The sequence below is a fragment of the Balaenoptera acutorostrata genome, chromosome 1, assembly GCF_949987535.1.
Source record: "Balaenoptera acutorostrata chromosome 1, mBalAcu1.1, whole genome shotgun sequence".
Classification (NCBI taxonomy): domain Eukaryota; kingdom Metazoa; phylum Chordata; class Mammalia; order Artiodactyla; family Balaenopteridae; genus Balaenoptera; species Balaenoptera acutorostrata.
Genome location: NC_080064.1, coordinates 107,577,794 through 107,591,011, shown reverse-complemented (window position 1 = coordinate 107,591,011; position 13,218 = coordinate 107,577,794). Strand labels below are relative to the sequence as shown.

Genomic DNA, 13,218 nt, shown 5'->3' with positions numbered 1-13,218 from the left:
TAATATGTATAAAATGGATAACTAATAAGAACCTGCTGTATAAAAAAATAAAATTCAAAAAAAAAAGAATGAAGACATGAAAAACAAAATGATCACAAGATTATAATTTTAAAAATTCTCCAGGGAAAGTGCACAGCTGCCTCTAGATCCTGGAAAGATGACAAAGGTCTTATCTTTTAGAAGATTTGAGCTTTGGGAAGAAGATGTGAGATAAAATGAGAAAAAGGAAAGAACAAAGTTCCTGAAATAGTGGTCAAATGGTAGAAGTTTAAGAGTTAATTAGTGAATATGCTTCTATGGTTGGAGATGGTAGTTGGACAATATGTGAATAGGTAATGATTGTAGCCCTAGGCTATGGTCAGTATGCCTTGGCATTGTTTTGCCTTCAGGAGTTGAAGTTTCCTGGCAGTCACAGAGTCAAGTGAAATCTGACGCCATGGAAAGATATAATGATGTTATATAGCTATGTGACCCAATTTTACAAGAAGATCCAGCTGATACTTCTATAAGAAAACATAAAATTGAAATTCAAAAAACTTCTGGGGAAATGTGGAAGCTGTTCAGAATTAACATGAATGAGTATTTAGAAGAATCTGGGTTGGGGACCAAGAAGCATAGCATAAACTTGTAGAACTATACATCAATGAACACAATTATTCAAAGAAGCCTTTAGTTTAGAGGAGCTTATGGTGACAAATCCACACAACACACCCTGTCAGATCTAGGGATGCTGTCAGCCGGAAGCTGAAGTTAAATATAACCAAGGTAGACTTGAAAATCTTGACTTTTCAGCAAAATATGTTGACAGGCATTGAAACTGTTCAACAGAAATATAAGAGCTTTATTTGGGCTTAAGTGTATGCAAGTCATATTGCTTCTGATCCAAAAGCAAAAACAAGAATGGAAAAGAAGAACATGAAATATGTTCATTGGGAAGATAGTCAAATAACAGGTTGAAAATAAGAAGGAAATCAAATATTCTCTTTCACCAGTTGAAGACATGTCAGAAACATTGTGAATCACTGTCTAAGGTTAAGTCAAGCTCTTGCATGTTAGATTTCACAACTGCTCAGTTGAATTTATTGGCCTGTAACTTACTAAATGCATAAAGCTATTTATAGTAAATCTGTGCAAATAAGGCAGTTGTATGTGGGTGGAGGGGGGGAGGGAGAGGGAGAGAGAGAGAGAGAGATTGAACACCATGTTACCTGCATTCCCCCAATCATGAATGCTCTCAAACTCCCTATGTTAGCAAGGAAGACATAACTTAATGGCTTAATTGGTACAAGTCTCAGGGTAATCACTGATTAAATTCTAATTAATTTGTTTTCTGTATATTTCTATAGACAACTGCACTCTTAGCCATACTGAGATTATTGGTTATAATATAGAATTATCCAGAACCATTCAGTCTTTTCATACACAGTGATTTTTGCTTTTCCCTTATGCAATGTCCCTCCTACAAACTACAGATTAGAAATTGAGGCTTCTGAAAGAAACATCAAAAGAGCCTCAGTAAAAGACTGTATCTAGTCTTCTTAACTGTTAATAGTACAGGAAATAGACTCATGGGTACAGCTTCCACTGTAAGCTAACATCATCACCTCAGACAGACACTTGTCAGACTGTGCAAGTGACTCCAACTTGTACAAGGATTCCTGCAAGGATTTCCAGGACTCTTTTACCCAGAAGCAGATGACTTTGTAAGGAAGTAGATTATTTACCCAAGATCAACAAAACATGAATTAATTACTGGGTCTAAATGTACCAAAAGAACTAATCAAATTGTGGTTAATATTCTCTCTTTAGTGTGCATATGAGAAAACCCCTTTTCTTTTTAATATACCTTGACTCCTCAATTTAACAGGGTCTATTTGTACAAACTGAAATGAAACATTGTTTAAATGGTATTTTATGATACCTGAGTCTTTGGAATACTGAAAAGACATCCTGGGGAAGTCTTACTATAGACTGTAAGCCAATTAAACATCAAGAAATTTTATGAATAATGACTCTATAGAAAATAATATGGGAAATTCCCTGGTGGTCCAGTGGTTGGGACTCCATGCTTCCACTGCAGGGGGCACGGGTTCGATCCCTGGTCGGGGAACTAGGATCCCACATGCCACGGTCAAAAAAAAAAAGTATGTGTTGATTGGCTTACAAAACTATTCAGCATAATGTAACAATGGTTAAACATAATGGAAAATGCTTTTATTAAATTCCTTTACTTTTCATGATCTTGTAGTTACTTACAAATATTCAGTAAGAATCCTTATTCTTCCTACCAGAACATAATAATATATTATATTGTAATCACATTGTAATATATGACCATGCCACAGATCTTGTTAAATTTGGTGTGCAAACTCACTTTAAGGCATAAGAGCCATACTTCGCTTATAGAACTGATGCCTACAAAGTCCTTTCAGAAAAATGGTCCCTTACCTGGTATACGGCTTATGGAATCCCAGGCTTACAGATACTAAAAGATGTCCCTTTCTATAGGCCACAACATTGACAAGTATGGGGATCTTAGGGAAAGAGGACCCATACAGTTTTAGGTGCAGCAGATAAATCCTGGTAGAGGTAGTCTGGATAATTATTAGTTCTTGATCTCAGTAAAACTATAAGAGAATAAAATACTTCTTGCATTCCCTCCAAAATAAATGACAACCCCAGAGGCTTTACAAGGCTTCCAGAAAGAAGTTAACTCATAGCCTTAGTATCTAATTATATTAACTATATGTTAACAAGGATGTTTATGAGCATTAATCAACATTTCTTTTTACAGCTATGCAAATAAAACTTGTCAAATAAAAGAAAAATTCAAAATAATTGTATTGAACCAGAAAATTGCCAACCACTTAGGTGAATGGAACCATGCCTTACAGGTAGAAATTTGACTACAGAGAGGAACTAGGGTAGTAAAACTGACATTTTGCCCTTTCACCATTATGAATAAACATGTACACCATCTGCAGTCAAGAAAATAAACACATCTAGAACCTGAGATAAACAAAAAACCTGTGGTCACCCAGTTTAGCTTTGGTCCCCCCCCAAAAAATGAAAACTTAATCATTTCTTGTAAACATGCACTCTAACAAACAACCTTATTTTTCCTTCCACACTTATTAACTGCTATTCTTCTATAAAATACAGCTTTCCCTCCTCCATCTTTTCTTTAAGTATAGCACATGGATTATACTATGTGTATACTACATATATATTATATGGAGTCCTCTCTCATTCAGTATGTAATAATATAATCATTATTCTTTTTGATGCTCCATTGGTCTCCAATTTAAACGGGAACTTTTCAGGCTGGCTTCTGTGATCTTTTTTTTTTTTTTTTTTTTAAAGCTTTTTTTTTTTTTTAATTTTTTTTTTTTTTATAGCTACTTTATTTATTTATTTATTTTTTTTTTTTTGGCTGTGTTGGGTCTTCGGTTCGTGCGAGGGCTTTCTCTGGTTACGGCAAGTGGGGGCCACTCTTCATCGCGGTGCGGGGACCGCTCTTCATCGCGATGCGCGGGCCTTTCACTGTCGCGGCCCCCCCCGCCGCGGGGCACAGGCTCCAGACGCGCAGGCTCAGCAGTTGTGGCTCACGGGCCCAGCTGCTCCGTGGCACGTGGGATCTTCCCAGACCAGGGCTCGAACCCGTGTCCCCTGCATTAGCAGGCAGATTCTCAACCACTGCGCCACCAGGGAAGCCCTTCTGTGATCTTTTGATATGTCTCTACTAGTCTTTGGACACAACAAAATGTTGCAGGCTCACTTATACTTTTCTCCCCCAACACAAAATCAGGCATTTCTACAAGGGATCCCAGACAAATGGTATTTAGAAACTGACCACTAGATGAGCTCATTGCTGTGAGGTATCACTGCTTCTAGACCTTATCAGTGGGTATCATTATGTAATAGGGAAGAACAAATTTGACTCCAGATTGGATCTGGTTCTTTTACTTTAACCTTTGTATTCTATTGCTTTTGCTACAAGTTAATAACTAAAAGAATGTTGCCTATAGCCTGAAATATACAAGACAGCCCATTCTCAAGACTCTGACCTTTAAAAGGCATAATGTCTTGTTGGAGGTTTATAGGAACACTGTGATCAGACCTACTCAGACAGCTGCAAGAACAAAGGATTCTGGCACCAAGAAATTTTCAATAACCAATCACTTTCCCTCCCCTTTCAGTATAAAAGAAGCCTGAATTCTAACTCCATAAGATGGTTCTTTGGGACATTAGTCCGCCATCTTCTCTGTCTGCTGGCTTTCTGAATCAAGTCACTTTTTCTTGTCCCAACAACTCACCTCTCAATTTATTGGCCTGTTGTGCAGCACACGTTAGGAGAGCTTGGACTCGGTAACAATTAGTTGATATGGCTATCTCCAATTCCAGTCCAACACTATAAGGTTCTTCCTCAGCTCTTCCCATTTCATCATTTTGTCCTCCATCTCCCAAGTTGATAACCTTGATTCCTGACAATATCAACATTTTTACTTATTTGCTCTATCCTACTATACACACGAGACAGCTTCAGAATTATTATACCAATTCTACGACCAACCTTAAACCTATTAAGTAAAGTTCAAGATGTCCTTAGGATATATCCCACTGCGGGTGTACAGACAAGCACTGCTTTCAAAATTTACTTGAATTAATTATATTCTACGTGGTTATATTATCATTTGATATATAATTAAATTCTTTTGTTCTGCTTTTATTTTTTAGTTTTAAGGTTAGCTTTTTCATCCTCTTTTGGAATATGTAAAACAGTGACATCGTTTAAAAAATGAAAACTGTAAGATACACTTAGAAAAAATCCCCTCCCATCTCCATATATTAGACTCCATTCCTGTGCAACCCTAGATAAAAACATTTTCATTAGTTTCTGGCCTATCCTTCCTGCAAGATAAGCATATCTATTTCCCCTTTTCCTTACATAAAAGATAGCATCCTGTTGAGATAGGCTGGGACCTAGGACCCTTTACTGGAGTGCTTGCACCTGGACAAACATCTCCTAGAGCAACAGAATACAAAGAAACTATAACGGACTAAAAATAACTGCACACCTTCACTGTTGGGACAATTATGAACAATATGCTACAAAAAGGCCACAAACCAACTGCCATTTCTGACCCATTCATCTTTCTTCTGCCTGAATCCTAAAACATTAGAAAGTTGCTTTTTCAAGCCCCGCTTGTAGCCAAAAGGGAGGCGCATGCTTTTTTCCCTCCATTAATCTATTTTAGTCGGTAGTTTGTCAGACTTTTAATTTCAAGGTCTTGAGTATCGCCCAGCGTTCTTTGAATTTTCTGGTATCTACTGCACCCCATCATTGTGCTGTACCGGATGTAGCCACGAGGGGGCGATATGAGCCACTGATTTGTCCCAATTGAAGGCCTAAAGAAGAGTGCTGACGGTTCACTTTCGTGGCATTTGACCAATCACCCAGGAGCTGCGCCGAACCCAAAGTTCTTCATCTTGGAGTCACCCCGGCTCCAGGGTGGTCCCAGGCGGGCAAAAGGCCTCGAGCACTGGTTATGGACGCTCAGCCACTCCCTCGAGCAAAGTCCCCTAAAGGGTCCTGACCCGAGAAGCAGTCGGGCTTCTCGCGTTGATGGAAAATGTTCCTCACCTTCCTGTCAGACTGTGGCCGCTCTTCCCCATGTTCTGATAGCCTGAGCTGTGTACTGGGACGGGCGCAGGGAAAGTGAGGACGAGTGATAGCAAAGCAGATGCAGGAAGCGGGAAAGATGAGGAGGAAGACAGCAAGGAACGCAGGGAGGAGAGAGGGCTCTCGAGAGTAGAATCGGAGGCGGAGGAGGAGAATGAGGCAATCCCATGAAGTCCCAAGGGCTGTTCTGAGGGTCTTCAGAGCTCCCAGGGCAGCGGGAAGAGGACACTTGGAAAGAAGAGGAAAGGAACTTTTTTTTTTCCTCGCGGAAGTTTTACCTCAGGGCAGAAAACTCTAGAAATGCCGGCAGAGCAGGTGGATTTGGGGGAGTCCTAAAAGCCCTTCTCTGTCGCTCACCCCAAATGGATTTCATCTCATTCCACGACAAACAAACCTGAAGAGACGGCCTAGGGCAGGCGAGTCAGGCGCCTCCTGGCGTCGCGGAGGAAGAGGGCTCGGGGCGGGGTGACGTGAGCGCCGGGCGGGAGGCCGCTCCTGAGCCAGCGGGGCTGTGCGCCGCCTGGCTCAGTGGCGGCAGTAGTGGAGCGGCCGACAGAGGGTTCCATGGTGTAATGGTGAGCACTCTGGACTCTGAATCCAGCGATCCGAGTTCAAATCTCGGTGGGACCTTTCTGTTTAGTTAGAAAAAGGGGATTTTTTACTCCTCAGATGGGACGTGCTTTCCCGCTCCCGCGTCCCCGAGAGGCGCGGTCCGCGCGCTCCACGCGGACGTGGCGGGCAGGTGAGGGGACGAGCCCGCGGCGTCCCCGCTGGACCCTGGCGACTCTGCCCGTCGCGGGCCATCGGAGGCCCCGGCCCCGCCGCCCAGGGGCGCAGCGACCGAGCCAGTGCCGCCCCCTCGTCGGGTCACCCTCGGTCTCGGGGGCAAAAGGCAGAGGCTGCGCCCACTGAGTCCTGCCCCGCGAGGGGGCTTCGCCCCGCACGTCTTGTAACTAACTGCGCGGTTGTCCCTGTGAGTAAATGGTCGCGGGGCGGGGCTGTGACGTCGCTGAGCAGCCAGGGTGACAGCGTCTTAGCTTTCGGGTCGAGGGTTCCAGACCTGGATGGGAAGTACTGTATTGTATTCAGGTGCCCTAATTTATTCAGAATTTTAATTGATCCTATTCCAGTTTATTCCTATTTTATTCAGGATTTCTCGCTTCTAAGTCTCCATTGGAAACGAAAAGGCACTATTAGGCTAAGATTTGAACCTGGGCTCCAGGAAATCTCATCCTTTCATCCCAAGCTCAGCCAGAAAGAAGAGCCCGGGCTGCGGATTCCGGCGTCTGGGGAGAGCAGGGATCCCTGACCCACCTCCACCCAGGCCTTTGAGACACGTGCAGATCTTATAGTCAAGGCTAGACTATAGTGAATATGCCTTGTTTGGTTTGATTTGAGTTGGGAACCACATTCATTTTTTTTAATCATTATAAAGTTAATTTTTAAAAGGTCGCCTCTAGACATTGAAAACACAATGTAACAAATGAACCCAGCCAAATGCTCCCAGACAGAGGAGAAGGTTGTTCTTGGAGCCGCAGGCGCTCTCCTCAGGGTGGGCGGCACCGGGAGCGTCAGCGAGGGCGCAGCTGGAGGGAATGCTGACTCCAGGCCTTGGGGGTCTCGGGCGGAGTCTGGGCGTCCTCAGAACGTGGAGTCCTCCGGTGAGGTGTGCGCCTCGCCACCTCGCCCGCCTGCTCTGTGGCCAGTAGGGGACAAGGCACCAAGTCCAAAAGGTAGAACCATAAGGTGTTGATCAGGCACGGGAAGCCCGTTTTGTTAGGATTCGAATTCAGACCCAAGCAGGCAGGCTCCCATCACCGCACCAATCACACCACGACCACTGTGCTCCACGGGGGACCTACGGAGCTGTGGTCGGATCCACGTTAGCCCAGCCGTCTTTCTCCTTTGCAGCTTTCCTCCTTCACGCCTCTCAGACCGGACACCTGCGCCCGCAGGCTGAGGCCGCAGCACCGCCTTGGGTGGGGAGTTCAGAGCCGGTCGGGGTGGTGCCCTCCTGGCCTTTCTAGGACTTTTATCTGGTTCTAAATCAGCTGCTAGAAGAAAGGTTTTGAAGAACAGCTGATCTGAAAAATCTAGGTTCCTCGAGGACTAAAACCTTACAGGTGGCATAAGAATTCTTGGTCTACCCCCCACCCCTGGCCCCGGGGGCGGAATGCATCCTCCGCGAGGTTTATTGGGCGCCTGCTGGATGCCAGGCCCTGCTCCGGGCGAGGGGCTGCCTGGTGAGCAAACTCCGGGTCGTGCCTCGTGGAGCCCTTCTCTGGAGGCGCCCAGAGGGGGCAGAACGGTGGGGACACAGCCGGTTGCTGTCCTTCCCCCGTACGACCAGCCGGGCCTGGAGGGGGACTTGCGGTGAGCGCGACGGGTGAGGCCGATCACGAGTGGGAAATGGAGGACTTGAGCCCGAGAGAGGCGGCAGTCGTCTCGTGTAGAGGGGCCGCTTTCGAGGCGGCCAGGAGCAGGCGAGGATGGTCGTGGGCGCGGCGTTGCTTCGTCTGAGCCCCCAGCTCACTCGGGCTCGGTGTCCACGGCCGGACATGCCCGACGACAACGCTCAGTGTCTCTGGCGCCGGCGAGGTTGGACAAGATAGAGACATTTGAATCTCCTTTCCGCTGGGGTTGGAGGGGACGGGGAATACATTCTGATTCCAGGATGTTACAAGATAGTGTCACAGCGGCTCGTCTCTGTGGCGCAATCGGTTAGCGCGTTCGGCTGTTAACCGAAAGGTTGGTGGTTCGAGCCCACCCAGGGACGAACTTGGTTCTTGGAATCTGATGAGCGAGGTCTCAGCTGTCGCTTTTATGCGTCTGCCCTTTCAGTTCCTCCCCAGCGCCCCTCTCCCGGAATCTCCACCCAGCTGATCTCGGCCTGCTCCCGGTTTTTACCTGGTGCCCCTGGTCTCTCTGCACCACGTGGAGGGCTGCCCTCACTAAGTCATCTGCCTTGTACGTTCCAGGACAACTGCCAGAGGATGAAGGCACACGCACACGGGCGGCGGCAATCCCTTACTCAAGCTGCGACGTCGGCAATCACGCTCCGTGGCACCACCCGCGCGCAGTATCCACCGCCCCATCTCAGGACGCCTCAGCCCTTGCATTTGGGACTGTCGCTTTCTACTCAAAGTGATCTGCAGAGTCAAGGCAATTCCTATTCAAAATTCTTTCTTCTGCGTTTTCGAATTGCTCACTGTTAATCCCTTTCAGTACGTTTCCTTTACAGACGGTGTAGTTTTCATCTCTTTACGTTAGAGTGGGTCTTTTTTTAATGTTTCCCGCGTGTACATTTAACTGTTGGAAGTTACGGAATACAGGTGGAATAAATGTTTTAATGTCCTTCTCTGGTGATTATAACATCTGTATCAGCTCTGGGTCATTTGCAAATGACCGATGTGTCTCTGCATTATGGGTCATTCCTCCTGCCTCTTTGGATACCTCAAGATCGCTGATGGAACGCCACGCACTGTGGGATGTTGCCTTGTTGGAGACTGGACAGTTGTGTGTTCCTGTAAACGCTGAACTTCGTTCATGGATGTAGTAAATTACTTAGAGTTTGATCGTTTCTGGTCTTGCTTTTATGATTTGCGAAGTGGTTCCGAGCAGCGCTCAGTCTGGGGCTAACTAGTTTTCACTACTCAGGCAAGATATTACCGCGTACTCCAGCCCCTGCCCTCATGAATCACGATTTTTCTTGTTGTTTTTCCTTTTAGTCTATCTGCTTGGGGAAAGCACTATCTGTGTGAGTCTCTTGTCAAAGATTTCTCCGGACCTTGGGGAGTTTCCTCCTAGGGCCGCACTGCTCAGTACTGTGCTGCACGATAAACAGAACTCCTGTGCAGTTCTGTTTTACTTTCAGCATCTCTCTCTTCTCTGTGAGTCTGTCCTGTGGACGCTAGTTCCTCCGGCCTCCCTGCACTGTAAAGCTCCGTGTTCTTAACTGAACAAGGTCCACTGGGCTCCTTTGCCCTCGGGTGCGTCGCTTGGAAACTCCCCAAGCAGTAAACTGGACCCATAATTCCGCATCCGTGAAGGATTATTCACTACCGTTTTTCATCAGACGCCCAGTCTTTTTAGTAAATTACTTTCACTCATCTTCTCCTGCGTTGGGTCTCTGTTGCTCCGCACGGGCTTTCCTCTTATTGCGGTAAGCAGTAGCGGTGGCGGTGGTTATAGTCATCGCGGTGCTTCTTAACGCAGTGGCATGTCTTACTGCGGAGCAAGTCTTTCCGCCGGCAGACTACAATAGCTTCGACACGGGGACTCCTGCAAACTCGCACTCATGTCCCCTGTGTAAGCTGCTGGATTCTTAATCACTGCACTACCAGGAAAACCCAGAGAGCCAAACACCGGAAATCCTTTGTTCCCTGTTCCCAGGAGTTGTTTGCTGTTCAAAGCCTAACATTAAATAAAAGAAAATCTGTGGAAATACAAAGTAGTTTTTGCAGGAATTCTTTAAGTACTAAGGCAATTTTTCGAAACTTTCATCTCCAAAGAACCAACCCAATTGCACAAAAAGTTCATACACGATTCTCCACAGCGAAAAAATCAGTACGACTAGCACCCACCACGCCATACAACTGGGATTCTTTTAAGGTATTTTTCCAAAACACGAAAAAAAATTTAACAGGACGTACAAAACCGTTACGTTTCTCTTATTTAATAATCTACACAAACTAATTCTACTGTTCAACAACAATTGCGGGGGGAAAGCGCGCACGCAGTCCCCCACTACCACAAATTTTGCAGTCGAGTTTCTCGCATTTGGAGAAATCGCAGGCGTCAGCACACTCGCAGTGCAATGAGTGAGCCTCGTCCTGGGAAAACCACCTTCATGATCATGGTATCTCCCCTGCCAGGTAAGTATGAACCGCTTTTTCCCCGCCCCCCCGTACAGCCTTAGATTCCTACACTGTACACACACGCTCCCTACCCACCCTCCGCCCCCCCTCCCCTTCCACGCCTCTCAGCCCCTCCAAACGACTCTTCTAATAAAATCCAAGCAACTTCTTCGGAAAACTTCCACAGCCCGGGAAGTGGCTCGCGGGGAATTGTACCCCTGCGCTGCAAGATTTACATAAGCCGAGCCCCATTCCTGACCTCTAAGGCGGCTCCTCTCCTCCAACCCCCGCCCTGTCCCCGCCCTGCCGAGATGACCAATGGGCGGGCCGGCTGCTGAAGGGGGAAGTGACGTCACCATGCCCACCAAGCGGCGGTAACTTATCCTTTATCTGAGATACAGCCGGATTTTGCCACTCTCCTCGAATTCTTACCTTTTGTCCTGCGTTACACGCCGGGGAAAGGAATTCTGGGGTCGTGTGTTACGATGATCCAAAAATTTTTTAAGTAATAAAGAAGTTGTAAAACAATGGATACAAGTATATATTTATGTATGTCTTGTGTATAAACATACAGATTTAGGGTTACATCTCAGAGTGCTACTCGGTGTATTTTCTGTGCACGTCCTTCCTACTTCATTCTCATGGTATCCCAGGGACCATGTTTTTCCTTTCCCCACCATACAGAATACAAGAAATGAAGATTCTGAAAATGAAGCTGATGACCAAGATAAGGGAAAGATAGATGACGTGTTTGCTTGAGGAGTGAGGTTGCTTGGTTGGTTTGTGAAATTACTGGGTGAGACTGGGTTAGACCTGAGGGCGGGGAGCGGGGAGACCGCCGAAAGCAGCCAACTTGTGTTTTCAGACCAGAGAGCAAGGAGTGGAGTAACTTGATCCTTGAGGGTGCCTTTGGCTTAAGGGGGAAGTTGACTCTTCCGGAGAATCTTGGAGCCGACAACAAAGGAACTCAGCACCCAGCCAACTTCCAGGAAGAGGGTTCCTTTCTTCCTCCCTGCTTTCCCCCTTTCCCCTCCTTTCTCTCTCTGCAGCCATCAGAAATAAATTCTGGCTCATTTCATCTCAAATATGCTTTATTCCAGGGATAGTAATAGCTCAGAGAATCTCCAGCAAACTGGAGAACTAGACTGTACAAACAGGGAGGAATAAGAAAGGCCAATGGAAGGGAGCACACAGACCAAATGGGAAGGACACTAGTGCCCCCTGCTGAGTGACAGACCCAGTAGCTTTGCACAGGTGACACTACTGGCCCTGGACACTAGACACCTTCAATGGTTCCATGACTTCTGCTGCACCTGGTCGGTGTTAAACTAAGGATATTGAGGTGGGAGATTCTTCTGTTGCAGGGGACAGAAAAAATTTCCCCAGGGCCTGCTCCTTGTGTCTCTCAACTCCTGTCAAATGCTGGAGTAGTTGTTGCTGATGGGGATTGGCCAGCTCTCGGTAATAGACCCACATCTTAGCCCCTAGGAAAACTAAAAGTTGCAGAATGTGGGAAGTTCCTCATACAAAGGAAGGCGGTTCAGATAGTAGATGGCCTAGATACGGCAAAAGACCCCCCCTGTACCCAGCACCCTGTAGCCAGCCCTGTGGAGAACATTATAAGTCCGGTGCCCAAGCCACTGCAGCCCTGCCTCAAATATACATGCATGCACAACCCAACCTCAGAGCATACTAGATGTTTATCCCTGAGCACAGGGTGAGTGTTTCAACCTCTTATACAGGGATGGTGGGTACATCATCCAGTATTATTTACATTATCTCCACTGAGAACTGAAAAGTTTGAAAGTTCATATTTCTGGGGGTAGAGTAATTGGTCTAAAGCCATGGTAAGAAATAGACACCAAAACTGGTTCTAAATCCTCTCTATCCACCAATGTCCAATGTAGGAGTTTCCTGTTGCTACTGTAACACATTACCACACAGTTAGTGGCTTGTAAAAACATGCATTTATTATCTTATGGTTCTGGAGGTCAGAAGTCCAAGATGCACCTCACTGGGCTAAAATTAATGTGACAGTGGAGTTGAGGTTCTTTCTGGAGGCTCTAAGGGAGAATCTCTTTCTTTGCCTTTTCCAGCCTCTAGAAGGTGCTCACATTTTACTCTCAAAGCCCCCTTCCATCTTCAAAGCCAGTCACAGCTGATCAAGTTGTTCTCACAAAATATTATTCTGACACCAACTCTCCTTCCTCCCTCTTTCACTCATATGGACCCTTGTGATTCCATTGGACCCACCAGGATAATCCGCCCCCCCCCCAGATGTCAAGGTCCTTAATTTAATCACACCTGCAAAGTGTCCTTTGCCATGTCAAGTAACATGTTCACAAATTCCAGGGACCAGGATGTGGACATCTTTGGGGAAACATTATTCTGACACCACAGCCAGTCTCCTCAGTGAACACATTTCTGCAAATGTATCAGTCAGTGGTGGCCCCTCTCTTCTGAAAGTCAGCCAGGTGAAAGCAACTCAGTCCACTGTCTTTGCGTGTCAGCCAGTCAACAGCTGTGCCCTGTGTTGAGGTATTTGAGTCAGAGAGAGAGAAGGAGAAAGTCTGTGGGGAGAGGAATCTGAGGACCCAGTGCCTGGGAAGTTCCCAGGGACCAGAGCTGAGAGCTGCAAATGCCTTCATGGGAGGAGGAGGCTGGCGAGGGTGTTAGGAA

General features: G+C 46.3%; 3 non-coding genes and 1 pseudogene across 3 annotated transcripts; 3 read left to right on the top strand and 1 right to left on the bottom strand.

Annotated features, from left to right (window-relative positions):
- The first annotated feature begins 203 nt into the window (after positions 1–203).
- On the top strand, positions 204–1,030 carry LOC103009338 (ER membrane protein complex subunit 2-like; annotated as a pseudogene).
- A 5,211-nt stretch (positions 1,031–6,241) lies between these two features.
- Positions 6,242–6,313, top strand: TRNAQ-CUG (transfer RNA glutamine (anticodon CUG)). The gene has a single exon. It is a non-coding gene; the product is annotated as a tRNA-Gln (tRNA).
- A 2,072-nt stretch (positions 6,314–8,385) lies between these two features.
- On the top strand, positions 8,386–8,459 carry TRNAN-GUU (transfer RNA asparagine (anticodon GUU)). Its single transcript has one exon. It is a non-coding gene; the product is annotated as a tRNA-Asn (tRNA).
- A 1,942-nt stretch (positions 8,460–10,401) lies between these two features.
- LOC114237946 (U1 spliceosomal RNA) lies at positions 10,402–10,565 on the bottom strand. Its single transcript, XR_003622232.1, has one exon. It is a non-coding gene; the product is annotated as a U1 spliceosomal RNA (small nuclear RNA).
- Positions 10,566–13,218: the final 2,653 nt, after the last annotated feature.